The sequence below is a fragment of the Sinocyclocheilus anshuiensis genome, unplaced genomic scaffold, assembly GCF_001515605.1.
Source record: "Sinocyclocheilus anshuiensis isolate Anshui unplaced genomic scaffold, SAMN03320099.WGS_v1.1 scaffold913, whole genome shotgun sequence".
NCBI lineage: Eukaryota > Metazoa > Chordata > Actinopteri > Cypriniformes > Cyprinidae > Sinocyclocheilus > Sinocyclocheilus anshuiensis.
Window position 1 is genome coordinate 929,142 of NW_015554131.1, and position 6,481 is coordinate 935,622.

Genomic DNA, 6,481 nt, shown 5'->3' on the forward strand with positions numbered 1-6,481 from the left:
GGACACCGAGGTTGCTTTGTTTCTTCTCGATAGGTGAGTAACACCAAGTCTACACCAGACGCGCGACAGTTGTCGCGCCGTGCCGCAGCAGCTAAAGTATGTCTACACTGGACGCAACAAAGCGACTGTTCAAAATCATTTGAAATTTGTGTCAATACGTCATAAATAGAACGCAGCAGCAGTTTTCTGTCGGGGATTTGTCGTGCATTTTGTCACGCCGCTCGCGTCCGCTGTAGACCCGGTGTAACATTGGTTTTGCTTTGTTTCACAGAACTAATAGTTGCCTGGGTTGCGTACGTATGTGTGGGACGGAGCTATCAAAATAGGGGCGACACCCTTTGGGCGTGTTTGTTTTGGTGATTTGAAATATCAACATTGGCTACCAGAAATCACTTACCCCACCTTTAAAGAAATCAAGAGTGGATTCAGCAAAAATGTTTTATTATTGATTGATTGTTGTTGTTTAAATATCAGGATATATCAGATAATATTTCTGACATCATCATATAGCAGTCATGAAGCTTTAACATCTCATCAGTTTCAGTGAACACATGGAAAACCACAGACCAAAATGATAAACCTCAGCCTCTGTAGAGAATACAAAAACCAATTTTAAAAAGCCCATTTTAAGAGAAAATTTATGAAGAGAATTTTGCAAATAACAACAGTGCTTGCCAAAGGAATACAGCAGGTTTTTATTATTAAAAAAAGTCTAAATCACACATAGTTATAACCAATTGTAATCTTAGCATTGAAGTTTTTGTTGTTGCAAGATGGGTAAGTATGTTGTAATTCTTCAGATGTTGACTCAACAACGCCCTAAACTTGCAGAGAACCTCCCATCCTGCAACGTGGCAAGACTTTTATGTTCAAGGTTAGACTCTAAACGACCCTCTGTATCTGGACACAATAGGGTTAAGTGTCCTTTCTGTTGTACAGGTGAAACAGGTATATCTGGACCCTGGTGTAAATCATTCCCAGCTCTGCACACAAACCACAATCCTATTACTATTGTTACTACCAACGAGTGTAAATTTACTAAATACAATATATTAAACAGCTTAAGCCCAAAGCAGACTCATGTAGGGAGATATTTCATTTAGTCTTTTATTTCCATGACACGTCATATTGTGTGGTCACTGGTCACCATAAAATAACCATTGTCTGTAATGTCAGTTTTTCTGTCTGTAATGTCAGTTTTTTTTTTGCACATGATCACTGTTACTATAATATCTAGATCAAAAGTAATTATTGACAAGGACGGAACATGAACTGCATGCTGGCCGGTGTAGAGCTGCATGTTGAACAGAAAGCTGAGCTGTGCTGCCCTGCCAATGCACTGCATGACTCTTATCTGAATCATTTATGCTCATTCTCATCTGTCCCAAGGCAGCTATCAAACTAAGAACTATGTCTCAGATAGTTTTATATGCTACATAATTCAAATGGGCACTGAGACACTACATGTATAGCCAAGATGTTGCCACTATAATTTACTTAACCACATTTACTTAAACAACCACGTTTTTTTAAAACATGACACTGTAAAAATCATCTTCTTAATAAGCATTTTGTCACGTTTTCCAGTAAAAGTTTCTAATCCAAATTAGAAAATAAGGTTTTCACAGGAAATATTGAATTAATGTGTAAACAACCATATACAATGTTTGCATAATATTACACTGTAAATCACTTTCTTATATTTTGTCTTGTTTCAATAAAAAAAGTTTTTATAAATTAATTTTATATTTGTTATTCTCTTCTAAATGTTTAGGCATGCATATTAGAATATTTAGTGAGATTTATGAGGCCAATGGGGAATGTAATTTAAAATGATCTGAAATCAATTCTTACACAATTTACAAAGAGCATTTTTTTTTTCTTTAAGGATCTTTAGATATTTTTACTGGAAAACTAGAATAATTTTTATTTTATTTTATTTTATTTAAAAAATAAACCTTTTTTTAATTTATTTGTTTGTTTGTTAGTTTTTGTTTGTCCAACTGCAATAGTATTTTTTAAAAATCAACTAAACTACTAGAATTGTTACTAAATTACTAACATTTATATATTATAAAATGTGCAGCAGATCATTAGTTAGCAAACTAAATTAGTTAATACTTAAAAAATGTCATGAAATTTCATTTCAGTACTGTATGTTTTATCTTCTCCACAGACAGGGTGACCTTCAGGAATTTTCTTTTCATTTTATTTTATTATTTTATTTTATTTTATTTTGCAGTGCAAGAATTTACACAGAGCTGTGTGTAAAAAGAATATATTTTTTACTGGAAAAGTAAATTATTTGTATTTAAACACTAAAAATAACTATTTTATTTATTTATTAACATTTTTATATTTTTTATTTAATTTTTCTGTGGTGCAAGATCAAGAGAACTTTGTTGTCTCTCTTGTACAGCGATGCCCTTACAGTGACAAAGGCAATTGTAAGATCCTTCCACACCCAGTTTGTTTTCTTCGGAAAGGATTGGTGTGTCCTCCCCATCATGTCCTGCTAGTGCCGGACTCCATCTGGTGCTTGTGAAGCATGACAGCTTTTAAAGACACAACCCTTCATTCCAGAGCTGCTGTGTGACAGAGCACTAAAGAAAACACCACATGAAATGAGTTTCTGCTTCAAAGTAACAAATTCACAATCACAGATGCAGCTGAATAGTTGAGTAATTGTCAATCCTAGACATTCTTAGAATCACTGATTTTAACATCTAATATCTACATATGTAATTATTATTGTGGTGTTAAACCTGTTTGTCTGCAGATGTACTGCATGTTCAGTACCAGACGTTTTCAGTTTTCACTTTAGGATTTTGGATTGCACCTTGAGGTTTAATGTTTGCCAAGAACCTGTAGCGCTTGATATTTTGCCAGTTGTGTTGCTGTCTTTTCCATGCCAAAGCCAATTGGTTTTCCTTTTTGGTCTCCGGGGGAGCTTGTTGCAAGAGAAGGAGTTATATTTCCATGATAAGATCTCCAGCAACCTTTACTAGATAGGCGCACACATTGTACAGTATGTGTCTTACATTACTGCTTTTCTTCAGTGCACAAACTTAATAAGCCTGTGCAAAGTTGTGCTTGACCTTGAGGTGTGCTGTTTTCTGAATATAAAGGGCAACATCATTGTAAAACCTGTAATCATCTATATCAAATGTTGTGTGTGCATTTCTGTGCATTGGCAAATACTCAATGCAACTTATTTCTATTCATTTAGGGCACTCATTCTACATACTGCATGTTTCCTTGTATATTTAACAGAAAACGTTGCTTACACAGTAAAAATAAATAAATTTCTTACTCTGTAATGTTGTCTTGTTTTCCATCAAAAAATTCCTAAATCAAGATTTTATTATTATTTTTTTTAATTTTAGAATCAAAATGACATAAGATATAAAGTATTATTATAACTTGTTTTTATTTAATTAAATGTAATAGTACTTATTGTCATTTTTATTAAATATTTTTTTTCCTTAAAACAAGAAAAAATATCTGATATTAGGGTAAGAAAAAGTTACGTTTATTTTTCTTACCCCATTGGCGGATATTTTTTTAAGCATTAAATTACTAATTTTGATGCATTTTAAGTAATATTGCTTCTCAAGTAAATTTATCTTGATTTAAGAATGATAAGATATTTAAACTGGAAAACAAGACAAAAAAATACTAAGTAAGAAATAATTTTTTATTTTTTATTACAGTAAAGCACCAGTAATTTACAGTTTAATTTTAAATTCGTAGGCCTATATTGTCATACTGTATAGGCTATGTCCACAGAAAGAGTCTCACTCCCCTGCTATCTTGATGAAGTGAAGGCTGTCACCTAGTGGTTATTGTATGAAACTCATGACATTTAACAGATTTATTATACAGTAGACCAACTCCGTTCCCCTTTCACTAAATATGCAATTAGCATAACGTGAGAATTTGAGAATTTGAGATCTCTGTAACAAATAGGGTAAAAGGAAAACATTATTCTCCAAAACCCCCACCAAGGTATAGTAATGCAAAATCGTCAAGTTTTATAGCCTGTAAATATATATATATATATATATATACATTATGTATTATTATTATTATTATTATTAGGGTGACTTTAGGTAAATTAGGATACTTTTGCTATTGAGATAACTGGGAAATATCCCAATTAACCTGAATTTCCCCCATATATTTTTACAGTTACATTATATTGATAAATAGAAATCCATATTCTAAAATATTTATACATATATATTTATATCTATACATGTAAAATATATATTTTTAAATAAATGGGCATAAACATGGGTTATATTTGTGGGGTGATAGTAAGGAAAGATGATGCTGCCTGATTAAATAGCGTCACTTGTCTTTATCAATAAATAAGATGGCAGTCTAGGAGATGCTCTGGAGAATCGCCTTCCCTCTGCCAGCTGAATGAGTCACGGCCTGTTCACGCTCACGCAGGAAGGCGAGCAACACGGCTGCGATCTCGTTCCTGCAGATGGGGCCCCATGACTCTGCCTGTTTGCTCCTGATAACACTGCTGGAATTGTTCCTTGCTTCACTCCCCCTCACATTTATCAAAAGCGAGTACAATGACATCCTTCAGTGCTGCTGCATGCTGAGGTGCTTTCATGGCTGTTGGCCATCAAACCAACATCCCCAGTGCTCGCACAAATATCAGTCTGCAAAATGTTATGAGTTTACATGAGACAACAACATTCAGACTAAAATGGTTGTTTCACCAGCAAAATGATTGTAACACATTTTTATCTGTGGGTTTGCCATGGTTTTGCTGTGTGGTTGCTAAATTGTTCTGGGTGGTAGTTAGGGTACATCCAGATGCTATCTAGCGCATTGCTACATGGTTACTTACAGAAAAAAGCCCACTTCTAGAAAACAATTCTGGTCTCTACAAGTGTTTTTTTTTTGTTAATGAACTAATTTCTATGAAATCATACAATGTAATTTGTACACATTTTCGTACAGTGATGGTTATGTTTAGGCAACTCAATCTCACAGAAAAGTGTAACTATTTTTTGAGGTGGTAATTTCACATTGTACAAATTCATACAAATCTGCCACCTTGAAAAAAGTTTGCATGAAGGCCCACCCCTAAACTTAGGTAAAAGGAAAACATTATTCTCCAAAACCCCCACCAAGGTATAGTAATGCAAAATCGTCAAGTTTTATAGCATGTAACCGAGAATATTCAACTTTTTCCGCCAGATCTATTGGCATACCATCAGATATGCTGGGAAATGTAAGGCCGCAAGAATTTAACAGCATAATAAATCATAGCCAGACTTCAAAACAATGTCTCCGGCTGATGAACTTATTGAAGATTTACTCTGTTCGTTTGAACTGTCTCATATGGAGTTTGGCTCGTTCTCCCAAAGAATAACAATACAAGTTGTGACTGCCGAGTCTCAAAAGATTCATACGCAAGAAAGTCCTGGCGACTTGACTCATTACTTGGTGAAGGACACAGTCAGGGTGAACGACTCCGATATGAATTTCCCAGGGGAGCAGGTATTCACAATCACACGCTTCAATTTTTTAGGGAAAACAGAACGTTTGCTAATCGCAGTGAGCACTCTGTGTTCTGCTTCTAAAGAAAGGGTCATTGAGGTCGCTGTGGCGTTCTTAATCTCGAGGCGGCATAGCAGCTCCAGAGTTACAGAAAGCAGCGTGCCATGCAGTCATTCTCCGGCCAGGATAGCAGTATTGTGAGTTGTCTGCACTGATTATTGTGTTTCAGCAGAGTAGAAATTGTATGTAGGATTAGCATAGTTTACCTCATTTCTTACTTTCTTCTTGTTAAAGAAACCACAGAATGGCTAACAGAGTGGCTGTGACAAAAGCAGTCCTCTCAGGGTGTTAGCCTCAACCACTGACCCCCCTAAATCTTATCAAATACCCTAGAAACCTGAACTCGGCATCCTGGCAACAGCCAGAACTGTTTGTTTGTGCTGCATTATAGACAAAGGGTGAAAATGTAGATGGAAGCATGACGCTAAGAGGAAGCCTTGCTAGGTGTCCTCTGTGAATGAAGGAGGCCATGTTGTTCTACTGAGAGAGTCTATAAAGGGCTCCTGAGTTGCTCAGCTGTCACATTCATTTCATTAATAATAATCGAGTGCAAACAACATGAGGTGAAACCGGCAGGTGATTCAAATTAGAAGCAGTGTAACAAAAATGAAACTTTTCTATGTATAAAATTGTATGTATTTTTACACAAACACAAACACACACACACATACACACATATGCATGTATAAATGAATATCATTTTATTTAAATAATACATATTTTATTTATTTGATATTTCACAATATTTTATTATATATTTTTATTTATATTTTATTTAAGCGTGTACAATGACATCCTTCAGCGCTGCTGCATGCTGAGGTGCTTTCATGGCTGTTGGCCATCAAACCAACATCCCCAGTGCTCGCACAAATATCAGTCTGTAAAATGTTATGAG

The 6,481-nt window shown here is 35.0% G+C and overlaps 1 protein-coding gene across 2 annotated transcripts in view; it reads right to left on the bottom strand.

The window, feature by feature from the left end:
- The window catches only part of LOC107670292 (polypeptide N-acetylgalactosaminyltransferase 4-like), a 36,026-nt gene extending 29,763 nt beyond the window's left edge, over positions 1-6,263 (bottom strand). Inside the window, exon 1 of one of the 2 annotated variants that reach the window (XM_016462857.1) lies at positions 6,244-6,263. The gene's annotated coding sequence lies outside the window, so the exon portion shown is untranslated. The remainder of the gene's footprint in view (positions 1-6,243) is intronic. The other variant, XM_016462858.1, reaches the window with a different exon arrangement.
- Between the last annotated feature and the right edge of the window lie 218 nt (positions 6,264-6,481).